The sequence below is a fragment of the Balaenoptera physalus genome, assembly GCF_965194825.1.
Source record: "Balaenoptera physalus genome assembly, chromosome: 3".
Classification (NCBI taxonomy): Eukaryota; Metazoa; Chordata; class Mammalia; order Artiodactyla; family Balaenopteridae; genus Balaenoptera; species Balaenoptera physalus.
This window is the reverse complement of record NC_138890.1, coordinates 25,482,725-25,495,800: the sequence shown is the minus strand read 5'-3', so window position 1 is coordinate 25,495,800 and position 13,076 is coordinate 25,482,725. Positions and strand designations below refer to the sequence as shown.

The 13,076-nt window shown below is 41.5% G+C and overlaps 1 long non-coding RNA gene across 7 annotated transcripts in view; it reads left to right on the top strand.

The window, feature by feature from the left end:
• Positions 1 to 12,822, top strand: part of LOC309658243 — a 162,381-nt gene extending 149,559 nt beyond the window's left edge. For 5 of the 7 annotated variants that reach the window (XR_014262124.1, XR_014262125.1, XR_014262126.1 and 2 more), the window contains 2 exons: positions 346 to 391; positions 7,945 to 12,822. This is a non-coding gene — a long non-coding RNA (uncharacterized lncRNA). Of the gene's footprint in view, positions 1 to 345; positions 2,158 to 4,277; positions 4,344 to 7,944 lie in introns of all 7 variants that reach the window. The other 2 variants (XR_014262128.1, XR_014262129.1) reach the window with 2 other exon arrangements.
• Positions 12,823 to 13,076: the final 254 nt, after the last annotated feature.

The following is a 13,076-nucleotide window of genomic DNA, read 5'->3' as shown; positions in this document are numbered from 1 at the left end:
CCCACACAGCTAAAGACGTTTTTAAGGGTGTATATATATATATATATATATATATATATATATATGTAGTTTAAATGCTCTATGATACATTTTTTTCATTTTTTTTCTCTCCCAATTCAAATCCATATATATACAACCTTCTGCGAATATTGGATATGGAACCAATTACTCTAGGTTGCAGTAATTACTTTTATATAACTAGAGTTGGGAACTTGTGAATCAATTCCATGCCCGTTAGCAATATAGGCTTCAGCCAAGCTATTTTTTTTCCCTTTCTTTTTTAAATAGGACTAGACAGTGTTGAATCCTTGAAAAAAAACATAACACTTTTTTTTTTTTTTAAAGCTGACAGCACATTCCATCTACTCGGCAATGGAGAACTAATGAAGATGTAAGTATATGGAAACCTATAATTGAACCCAGCACGTAGCAAGCATCGTTGAACAGAACGCACAGCCAGCTGAGAGCACGGGGTCTGTGCAAGGGGTCTGATCCTGTCCGGGTGGCCAGCACTCGGAAATGTTTCTGGATTATGTCTCAGGCAACGATCACCATTCACGTAGCCAAGGCAGAATAAAAATGGCTTCGAGCTAAGTCAGGGAACACCCGACTTGCCTTTGATAAGGGTGCCCTTTGGTTGATTATTTGAAGGGTAAGGATCTAGGAGAGATAATTCTGAGAAATAGAGGTGTTTGGACTAGACCACTTCTCGGAGCGTTCATTCCGTTTCCCTTGACAGGGTTTGTCAGCTTCCTGCGTGGTGGCCTAGGTGTGTCTCTCCCTAAGTTGGGGCAGGCCCTCAGGGATCTGCCTTCTGGTCCCAGCGCTCGGGTTTCCAGCACTCAGGGCAAACCCGATCAGCCCTGCTGACTAGTTCCTCTATCTCAGGACCCCTTTGATATGTGGATCCGTGTGGGAGGGAGACTAGAGTGGAAATATGTGTTTTCCTTTCAAAATTCCTCATTGATGATTCACTGCTGGATGTCCCCAATGCCCCCAGCTGCTCCGTCCCCTGCAGTGGCTCCCTTCGGATGAGTATCCTGATGGCCTGTCCTTGGCTCTGCATTGCTTCCTGGCTGGGGAGGGAGAGAGCTGCGCAGGCCCTAGAAACTGTGCTCTGAATCCACACCTGCCGAATAGGAAGGTGTGGAGCGTTCCTCTGCAGGCTTCTCAGACCAGCCAGCCGCACAGAAGGAACACCAGCCTAAAAAGAGGTTGAATCTGAATGCCTCTGCCCGCTTGCCCCAGGACCCAACACTCCCCATTGTCTCCTGATCAGCCAAACAGTTACTTAGTTCTTTGGGTCCTCCTCTGGGCCCCTGCCTGATGGAGATCCCCGGGGCTGTGCTTGTGTGGAGATGGCGGTTGATCTTCACCGCGATCCCCACCACCCAGCTGCCCGCACTCTTCTTCTGGGTCCCTTGGGGTGAGGGTGGGCTCAGCGGCACTGTGGCCTGGCATTCTCTTCCAGTCCGTGGAAGGTGGCATGGCCTTCCGTGCAGAACCCGGCCAGATGTGCTGCCAGGCCCTGACCCCGAGGCCTGGGAGACCAGCGTTGAGAGCCACAGGGAAGCCCCTCGGCGCCTGCTGAGCAGGCGGCCTCCGTCCGGACGTCCAGCCCTTTCAGCTGTTGAGCTCTTGTTGGAAGACGCATTCCAGGGACATTCTTTCTGTCTGGAGCAGGGACTTGGCCGGAACGACGAACCAGAAACTGGAACAAACTGCACCAGTTTGCTCAACCTCGAACCAAATCCAAATATTTTTTTATATCACTGAGAACCAAACGAGTTCTGGGGTTTGGTTTGGTTTGTTTTCCCACCAGAGAACATTTAGTGAACAAGGCTGAACCGGAACAGTACTCGTTTGTCTTCTCCAGTGACTGAGAGGCAATGGGAAGGAAACCTCGTGTGCATTTTGGAGCCAGTCAGCTCATGGGCAGGAAAACACTAGAAGGCATGGTTCGGTCCGCAGAGATGGCACTAGAGCGACTCCAGGATGGAGAAGCGACAGTGGCAGGTCTCTGTCCAGCAGACAGGGCAGAGTTGCAAATCCACGTCTCTGGGGAGGGTGCTGTGTAGTATGGTGGCCCAGAAAATGCTTACCAGCCAGCCGTGATGAATACAGGATGCCAAAGCTGGGCACAGCCACCTATAGAAGGTAGGGACTTTGATAGCATGATGCATCAATTGATTTTTCCGAATTTTTTTCCTGGTCTTTTCTGGTCCAGCTAGTAGGCATTTAATTACTACCTGGCGCCATGCTGGGGCAGGTCCAAAAGAAGTAACAAAGGCATGACCCCTGCTCTCTCGCAGCCCCTGGTGTGCTTTGGGGGTGTGTGTAACACTACACTGTACCATAAAGAAGATGTAATGGTTTAAATAATGTACCCCCAAATTCACGTCCACCTGGAAATCCAGACTGTGACTATATCTGGAAATAGGGTCTTTGCAGATGTACCTAGTTAAGGATCTCGAAATGGAATCATCCTGGATTTAGGATGGGTCCTAAATCCAATGATTGGTGTCCTTATAATAAGAGGGGAGGACACAGAGACACACAGGGAGAAGGGGGCCACATGAAGACAGAGGCAGAGATGGGAGTGAAGCAGCCACAAGCCAAGGAATGCCTGGGCCACCAGAAGCTAGAAGAGGCAAGGAAGGAATCTCCCATGGTGCCTTTGGAGGGAACACAGCCTTGCTGATGCCTTAATTTCAGACTCCAACCTCCTGAACCGTGTGGGAGAGTAAATACCAACTTGTGATGATTTGTGATGGCAGCCACGGAAAGCTGATACAGAAGTCCCTGGGACCCCACGGGCCCGCCACACCCATACCTCCTTTCTGAAGAACAGTGGTATCTTCTGTATGATTAACCACATTTGTGTCACGTGACCTTGCTACCCTGAGCACACGTGATGGGGCCAAGGATTAGCTGGTCATGTGAGGATGTCCGTCCATGAGGCGCCTGGCCTCTTACCAATTGTCCTTTGAAAAAGGGAGACACACACACTGAGTAGGGTGTTGGTGGGAACTGAGATATGGAGCCATGTGGCAGAAATCATGAGACAAGCAGAGCAGGAGAGACAGAGGGAGAGAGAGAGAGAGAGAATATGTTGAGCGGGGCAGCATCACTAGAATCAGCAGCTACATTGCTCCCGCTGAGAGGATGGGTCTCTGTTTCATTCTCCAAGAAGCCTGAGTCCGGCTACTAATATGATCGCGTTTGTTTCCTGGGCTCCTTCACTTCCTCTGGATTCTTACGATTCATCTCCCAAGTCCCAAGAGAACGAGAACCCAGACACCTTTCTGCTCCCTGCAATCTGAAAACAGCCCAACCAACACACAGCACAAGTGAGACCACCGTAGAAAAACAGGAGCTTACATATGGTTGTGTTTAATCCAAGGACCACCCAGATAAACTACTTCCTGGCTGTGTTACCCTGTGCAGGTTGCTTAACCTCTCTGAATCCCGATGTCCTCATCTATCAAATGGGGTTAATGCCGTCCTTCAGAGGGTTTTGTGAGGGCTAAATAAGCTATAGAGAGTGAAACATCCACTACCATGCCTGGCACAAAACAGACCCTTGATCATTTCCTTCCCTTCGAGTGACAGCAATTCAGAGGCTGGACTGGGGTCTGGGTCTACAGTGCTGGAAACTTCTAGTGTGAACCAGTCTGGCAAATGGGGTTTTGAAAACACTTTGGTTGGATTCAGTTCAGGGTTCACTAACAAAATTTAAATTTAGTTTGGTTGGAAATTTAGCAGGTAAGTATGGTTTGGGGTCTCCCTGCCTTTGTTTGTTTTTATCTTGATTCAGTTGATGTGCCTGAAAGAACCCATCCATAGAGCCTTAACTCAGTCAGCAGAGATCTTGCAGAAATATATTTTTGGAACCCACTAGCCTGCCCAAATATCCCCTAGTCTATCAAACATATTTTAGAAGTCTGATAACACTTACTACGTCTTTGGACCTTAACAGTGTTATGTAGCCGGATCAATGCTGACCTCACCCACATTTCCCAATGCCCTGCCCTGCCCTGCTCCTCCAGCTCTGAGTCTCCTCCTCCTTCCTCAGTTCTTAAGAGAATGAAGAACATAAGATTTTTTTTAATGTTGGCATGTGAAATCATTTTCATCACGGGCACAGTGACTTAAGAAAAACAAAGGAGAGTTTAGGCAAAACAGATAATATTATCTGATGCAGCCTGTTTTGCCTTCAGGAGGTTGAAATGTGTTTCAAGTTCTACACCGTATTTTTTGTCCATTCTCTCCTCAAGGCCCCATCTCCTCTTCCTGACGGTTGCGCTCAGCAGTCCCGTTCTTTAGCTGAGCAGTTATGATAGGTGAGTCCCCCCAGTGCACACCTCCTGATGCATTTACCTAGCGCTGCGCTCCTGACCAAGTGGACAGGTTGTGAGTGGCAGGAGAGAAGAGTCTGGTGTGAATGGCAGAGAATACCAGCTTTAGCTAAGGGCAGGTGAGGGGCAGTGGGACAAGAAATGGGGATGTACACAGAGACTGCAAGGGCTTCTACAATGTTTTCTTTCTTTAAAAAAATAAAGATCTGTGCAAAGATAGCACAATGTTAAGACGATAGGCTTGGTTAAAAGTTAAAAGCTATGTGTATTCTCGAGACTTGCTTATATGTTTGGAATACCTTATGATACAGCTTTTTTTCTTTTCCAATATAGTTTATGACAAGATATTGAATATTGAATATAGTTCCCTGTGCTATACAGTAGGTCCTTGTTGATTATCTGTTTTATATATAGTAGTGTGTATATGTTAATCCCAAACTCCTAATTTTTCCCTCCCCTGCCTTTCCCCTTTGGTAACCATACATTTGTTTCTATGTCTGTGAGTCTGTTTCTGTTTTGCAAATAAGTTCACTTGTATCATCTTTTAAGATTCCACATATAAGTGATATCATGTGATATTTGTCTTTCTCTGTCTGACTTACTTCACTTAATATGATAATCTCTAGGTCCATCCATTTTGCTGCAAATGGCATTATTTCATTTTTTTATGGCTGAGTAATAGTCCCATTATATATATATATATATATATATATATATATATATATATATATATATATATATATATATATATATATATATATATATATATATATATCTTTATCCATTCATCTGTCGATCGACATTTAGTTTGCTTCCATGTCTTGGCTATTGTAAATAGTGCCCCTATGAACATTGGGGTGCATGTATCTTTTCAAATTAGAGTTTTCTCCAGATATATGCCCAGGAGTGGGATTGCTGGATCATATGGTAACTCTATATTTAGTTTTTGAAGGAACCCCTATATTGTTCTTTATAGCGGCTGCACCAATTTACATTCCCAACAGTGTAGGAGGGCTCCTTTTTCTCCACACCCTCTCCAGCATTTATTATTTGTAAACTTTTTGATGGTGTGAGGTGGTACCTCACTGTAGTTTTGATTTGCATTTCCCTAGTAATTAGTGACGATGAGCATCTTTTCATGTGCCTGTTGGCCGTTACAGCTTTGTTTTAAAAAATACTGGCAAAGAGAGGTGTTGGATTTAAAAGCATTTTCTTTGTTAGGTAAGCTTTTAATAGCAGTCTATACAGGATTTGCTCTATGTGGACGGGAAGTTGGGTATTGAAATATGCCTCGCCTTTGAATGACTTCCTGAACACATCATTGAGATCAAGGTTGAAATAGCCTTTTCCTCCAAACACAGCCACATGTCTGAGCCGCAGACACAATGTAGACCCTTGAAGGGTATGAACGTTTCTTCAAATGAGACCTTCTTTATGGTGGTATTTTTATACTTTCCATCCAGAGCCAGTTTATTTCTCAAGATTGCTCCCTGCTGGATACAAAGAGAAGTATTTGTGCAATCGTTGCCCATGGCCAGGGCACTCGTGCCTGGGGGTGGGTAGCCCATGTGGAGACGGTTTGTGGGGTTCCAGATCAACTATATGTCGAGAGGGGGCCACTGCACGCTCAACCCTTGTACGTCGGGCTTGTGTAAGTGTTCTCAGATCTCGGTCCATTGTTCACCAGGATGGTGCTCCTGGTGAAGAACCGTGTAGACCCGGGGGTGGGGCAGGGCAACAAGTTCATGCCAAGCACCAAGGCAAGCTCTAATTTGCTTCAGAGATGGTTGAGGACTAGGGCAGCACTATTTATGGAGCCTTGAACCGCTTCATTATGACCCAGTGCTGTTCAGATGGTTTTTTTGTTTCTCTGTGGAGGTATATAATTACCCTTCCCTTGGCTATGAACTTTCAGACTGTGGAGAGGCCACACACACAAGGACCTCCTACAACTAGCGGTAACCTGCTTGACTTTCTAGGAGGAGCTTCCTGGTGATCTCAGCCAGTCCTTTGGGCAACAGCAAAGGGCCCTGCTGGGCTGAGTAGGTACAATGGAGATTTGGAAGTCAGAGGTGGGCTGCCATGTCTTGGGCTTGTCTCATCACTTGGATGAACTGCCTTTTTCTTATCTTTCTCCTGGCAATGATAATATCCAAAACAAAATGTTGCTGAATAAATGAAAGAGCCACTGGCAGCTAATTTGAGCAACAGAATAAAGTAAGTATTGCATTATAATCCAAAGTATAAAATAAATATCTATGAGTTGGTACTGACGTAAACAAATGATTGATAAATTAATAAATAAGGGAGAAGAGACAAATCTCCCTTGCAGATGAGTTCCAGATAATTTATGCAGATACTTCATCTTAAAGGAGGGAAGCGTATGGGCCGCACACAGCAACTTCCTTCCAAGTAAGAGGAACTTTACAATGGAGAGACCTGACAAACATACCTCTGCTAGGCGATCAAGGTCAACACCAGCAATCATAAATCATGTTGATAGCATGTACCCTTGATATGCTGTGATGAAAATAGCACTTTACCTCTGTGATCTTCCTTCCCCCAAACCATAACCTCAATCTAACCATGAGAAAACCACTGGTGTTTTTCCCATGGTTAGATTTCCCACAGATCCCAATAATAGGGCATCCTACACTGTACCTTACCAGTGCTTCTCCAAACTGTCAAGGTCTTCAAAAACAAGGAAAGTCTGAGAAACTGTCACAGCCCAGAGGAACCTAAAGCACTGTGAACAGCTAAATGTAATGTGGAATCCTAGATGCGATCCTGGAACAGAAAAAAAAACAACGTAAAACCACGGAACTCTGAATAAATGATGAAATTCAATAATAAGATGTGAATATTAGTTCATTAATGGCGACAAATGTACCATAGTAAAGTAAGATGCCAATAACAGGGGAACTGTGAGTGTGGAGTGGAGGATTAAATGAGGACTCTGTAGAATCTTTGCAATTTTTCCTGTAAATCTGAAACTGTTCTAAAAAATAAAGCCTACTAATTTAAAATTTTAAAGAAAACAGAAAAAGTATGCAGAGATGATGATAGCAAACATTTGTGTTCCACGCATGCATATACAGTTAAGATTTTGTCATATTTATTTCAAGCTTATTAAATAAATAAATTATTCAAGGTGAAAAAATGTTGCTGGGTGGATCAACTAAAAATATGTGTGTGTATATAAAATAGATAATAAGGATTTACTGTATGGCACAGGGAACTATATTCAATATCTTATAGTAACCTATAATGGAAAAGAACCTGAAAAAAATGTATAATTGAATCACTTTGCTGTACACTTGAAAGTGACACAAGATTGTAAATCAACCACACTTCAATAAAAAAAAAGATTTAAAAAATTCTCTTAAACCACCTCCCACCACCTCCCAAAAAATATGGATGTGAAAGGACTACAGCATCTATATGTTGGATCGAAGATAGTCACAAGTTCTTTGTCTACACTGAGAAGTGGGCTGTATTTCTCCACCCTCAGCAATGATGCTGTGCCAGTGCAAGGTCTAGCTTTGACAAGACTGGCTTCTTCTGCTCTCTCCCTTCTGGAATCCAGCTGCCATGCTGTGGGGCAGCCCGAGCAGCCACGTGGAGAAGCCCACGATTCTTCACTTGTAGATAGCCCAGGTGAACTCCCAGCCACGTGAGTGAATCATCTGGAAAATGCATCTTCCAGCTCCTGCCAAACTGACCCTGCTGATGCCACGTGGAGTAGTTATGAATTGTCCCCACCAGCCTCCACCCAACTGCAAAATCATGAGCAAATAAATAAATGATCGTTGTTGTTCTAAGCCACTAAGTTTGGGGATGATTTATTAACATAGCAAAAGATAACCAAAACAGCATTGTACAAAAAGAAAGATTTGACCCCATGTCCTATCATTATTTGCTTTTTATTCTTCCACAGGTTGAGATGTTTCCCAAAATGCTTCACACATTTTCTGGGATGACCCCTTTTAAACTGTTCTGTAGACGCTTATTGAGACAGGAGCTAGGTGGGCTCCAGTTTAGGCATTTACAATCAGCCGCCTCTTTGCTCTCCGAAATGGAAGTAACAACAGAAACAGGGTAAATAGCCAGGCTTTGTCTCCTGTGGACACCTTAAGATAACAGTCATGGCAGGAACAGAGAGGGGCTAAACCCTGTTTGAGGAAAGGATCAAGAGGTCACCTATTTCCCATCCTTGGGGCAAGGAAGACACTGCACATGCACAGAAAGGCTCCTTGGGGGTCAGAAAGGAGGGGGCACCACCCCATAATATGTGATGCTAAGGCTGCCCCATAGGCCTCTGGGCTGGAATCCATCTTGGAAAAAAGTTGCGCACGCATGTTGGGGAGGGCCCTGGGGCAGGTCAGGTGTGGAAAAAGATCCAGATAATTGGCCAAAGGTAAACAAAGACCCGGAAGAACTGACCTACATAAATGATTTAACTGCCTCTGTACTGTGTTCCTCCTCATTAAGGAGGATGCCCACACCCTTTCTCGCCAGGTGTGCGTCTCTGCCTTGCTTCTGTCTTCACTAAACAAACTGTTTCTCTGTGTGCTCTCCCACTTCTTCTTGTGCTATGTCTCTAATAATAAACTTTGTATCTGTTTTTACAGGTTTTCCCTCCGTGAGAAATGCATTTTTCAGTGGGAGCAAGAGCCAGGGAAAAATAGCTTCTAGCCTCTAACCCTTGCTGGTCTGGTGGCTAAGATTCCTGGTTTTCATCCAGGCTACCCAGGTTCAATTCCTGGGCAGGGAATTAAGATCTAGCTTCACACCACCGCTCACTGCTGCCTCTCCAAGATCATTATGTCCTAGCTCTTTGCCGTGAGGATAGGTTCTAGCCACGGGTTCCTCTTCAGGGAAGGGTTTCCTGAAGAGTGCCCTGCAAAACAGAAGATCCACACAATTCTCTAGAGCTGCACTGTCCAATAGGGTAGCTCTATATGGCTACCAAGCACTTGAAATGTGGCTAGATTTGAATTGAGATGTGCTGGAAGCATACAAAACTCACCAGATTTTAAAGCCTTAGTATTAGCCTTCACAAAAGAATGGAAAATATCTCATTAATAATTTTATATTATGTGTTGAATTGATAATATTTGGATATATTGTATTAAATAAGCTATATTATCAAAATTATTTTCACCACTTTCTTTTTATTTATTTTAACGTGGCTACTAAAAGTTTTAAAATTACACTGGTGGCTCACATTAGATTTCTATTGGACAGCGCTGCTTTAGAGAAAAAGGATCTGGGTCAAAGGTGTGGTTTGGGAAATGCTACTTAGTTACACCTTCCTGGAGAATTATAGGGCATGCACATTCAAGGCTTTAAGTCCTGCAGTGAAGTGTTTAACCCTGGGGTATGATCAGGATATCAAAAGAAATAGACCTATTTAATTGGCTCTTCTCATGACTAGCTTCTCTTTGCCATTCAGCTCCCAATCCAAATGTCTCCATTCCCAGCGAGGCCTGCCCTGACCACTCTATCTAGAGTCACCCCCTCCTACCTGCTGCTTTTCATCACCTCATTTTGCTTTATTTTCCTTCATCTTTTTTCTCCTTGGCTGAAATTTATCTTGTGCATCCATCAGGGTCCTGATAGGAAACAGGGAGCAGTCAAAGCGGGTCATTTGAGGAGTTTATTAAGGGGCTATTTATAAAGGTGGGGGCAGAATTTTGAGAAACATGGGATGCTGTAGGGTCCTGATGCTGGTCTCAGCTGGCAGCTGATGCCAAGTGTATGAGGCAGTCATCAGTACCCAGGGAGGGAGGCTGGATGGAGAGGGCTGCCTGGCAGGCGGGAGCTGGGTCCTTCGGTCGGGGGACACACTTTATTTAATCTTCCATTGATTGACTTGTTTCCATGCCTCGGCTGTTGTAAACAATGCTGCAATGAACGTAGGGGGTGCAGATATCTTTTTGAGTTAGTGTTTTCATTTCCTTTGGATAAATACCCAGAAGTGGAATTGCTGGATCAGATGGTAGTTCCATTTTTAATATTTTGAGGAACCTCATACCATTTTCTATAGTGGCTGCACCAATTTACATTCCCACCAACAGTGCACAAGGGTTCCCTTTTCTTTACATCCTTGCCAACACTTGTTATCTCTTGTCTTTTTGATAGTAGCCAACAAACTGTCTTGTTATTTGATAGTTGAAGACCCCCCAGCTTTGCTCTCTCTCCTTAAGATTGTCTTGGCATTTTGCCCTTTGCATTTCCACATAGATTTAACTCATCAAGTTCCACAAAAAACTTTTAAGAATTTGATATTAATTGCATTGGATCTGTAGTTAAATTTGAGGTTAAATTGAGGTCTTTACAATATCGAGTCTTCTGACCCATGAATATGGTATGTCCCTGTATTTATTTAGTCTTCCTTAATTTCTGTCATTAATGTTGATATTTTTATGCTGATATAAATAGTATTCTTTTGAAGTTTTATTTGCCACATGCTTTTGGCTGTTACATAGAAATAAAATTGATTTTTACATACAATTGTCTTTATACCCAGGGACTCTGTTAAATTCACTTATTAATGATGAACTTTCTAAATTCATTTATTCATGTTGATAGTTTGTCTGTAGATCCTTTTGTATTTACCAGGTTCAAAGTCATATTTTTTGCAAATAATGATGGTTTTACTTTTTTCTTCTGAATTGTATACTTTCTCTTTTTCTTGCCCTTTTGCACTGACTAGAACCTCGGGTTCAATATTTAATAAAAATGGAAAAACAGGCATCCTTGCTCATTTTCATTCTCAGGCATAAAGCTTTCAGTAGTATCATTAAGAATGACACTTGCTGTAGGTTTTTCTGTAAACACACTTTATTGGATTAAAGATTCTTAATTTCTATTCCTTCTATTCCTGTGCAAGGAGGATTTTTCAGTTAGTCGTGAATGGGTGTTAAAATTCATCAAAAGCTATTTATACATCTACTGAGATGATCATATTTTTTTCCTTTATTCAGTCAATATGGTGAATTATAGTAATTTATTTTGATATGAAATTGTCCTTTCATTCCTGAAACAAATCCAACATGATCATGATTTATTATCATTTTTATCTTTCATTGAATCCAATTTGCTAGTTTGGTATTTTTGTATCTCTGTTCATAAGACTCACTGACCTGTAAATTGTTTCCATTTCAGGTCAGTTTTTGGTGTCCAGGTTACAATGGCCTCATTAGACAAGTTAGGAAATATTTTCTTTTTTTTTTTTTAGTCTCTTCAACTGTTTATGTAAGATTGGTGCCATTTCCTCCATAAATATTTAGAAGAATTTACTTACAGGAAAGCCATTTGTGCCTGGAGGTTTCTTTGTATAGATGTTGTTGATTACAGCTTCAATATCTTTAATATATATAGGACTATTCCAGGTTTTTTATTTCTTTTTGTGTCAGTTTTTTGTTAGTTTTGTTTTTCTGAGGATTTTTCTTTTTATCTAAAATTTTAAATTTATTAATAAAAAATTGTTCATAACATATTGTCATTATCTTTTAAATATCTGTAGGCTTTGGACTGATGTCCTCTTTTTCATTCAAGTTGGTAGTTTGTGCTTTCTCTCTTTCTTATCAGAAACCTAACATTTTAATCATTCTTTTCTAAGTGCCAGCTTTTGGGCATGTTGCTTTTTTCTTCTGAATGTTTGTTTTATATTTCATTAATTTCTTCTCTTAGTTTTTATTATTTCCTTCCTTCTCATTTCTTTAGATATAATTTACAGTTCTTTTTTTTTGAGATAGGTAACTAGATTTTTAAATTTTCATCCTTTCTTCTTTTTAAATATATGCATTTAAGACTATAATTTTTCTCATAGCAGGGCTTTAGTCATATTCCCCATGTTTTGATATATTTTCATTATCATTTAGTTAAAGATATTTTCCTACTGCCATTGAAAAGTTTTTCTGTGACCTATTTAAAAGTATATTGCTAAATTTCCAAGCATTTGAGGAATTTCTACTTTTTTTTTTTTTTATTGATTTCCAGCTTAATTTTCTGTGGTCAGAGAACATATTCTGAGTGATTTCAATCTTTTGAAACTTGTTGAAACTTCTTTTATGGCCAGCATAAATGTTCCATGTACACTTGAAAAGAATGGACATTCTTTTGGGCACAATGTTCTGCACATGCCAATATATCAAGTTTGTTAATTGTGTTATTTAGATTTTATATATCCTTACTGATTTTTTTCTGCCTATTATATCTTTTATGGAGAGAAGTATTTCTCATTGTTAAAGTTTTTAAATTCCCAGTGTTACAGGGAGATCAGCTCAGTGCTTTGTGACCACCTAGAGGGGTGGGATAGGGAGAGTGGGAGGGAGACGCAAGAGGGAGGTGATATAGGGATATAAGTATACGTATAACTGATTCACTTTGTTATACAGCAGAAACTAACACAACAATGTAAAGCAACTATACTCCAATAAAGATGTTAAAAAAGAAATTCCCAGTGTTAAAGTTTCCCACTATGAGTGTGGATTTGCCTATATTTCCTTATAATTCTGTCAATTTTTGTTCTGTGCATTTTGAAGCTATGTTTTTAGTGTACATATAAATTGAGAAATTTAATGTTTTCTTGGAGAGTTAATCCTTTTAATGATTATGAAACTTTAATTTTTATCCTAATTATGCTTCTTGCCTTGAGTCTACTTTGCTGTTGGTATAGTATACCAGCTTTCTTTTGGAAAATTCTTGCAA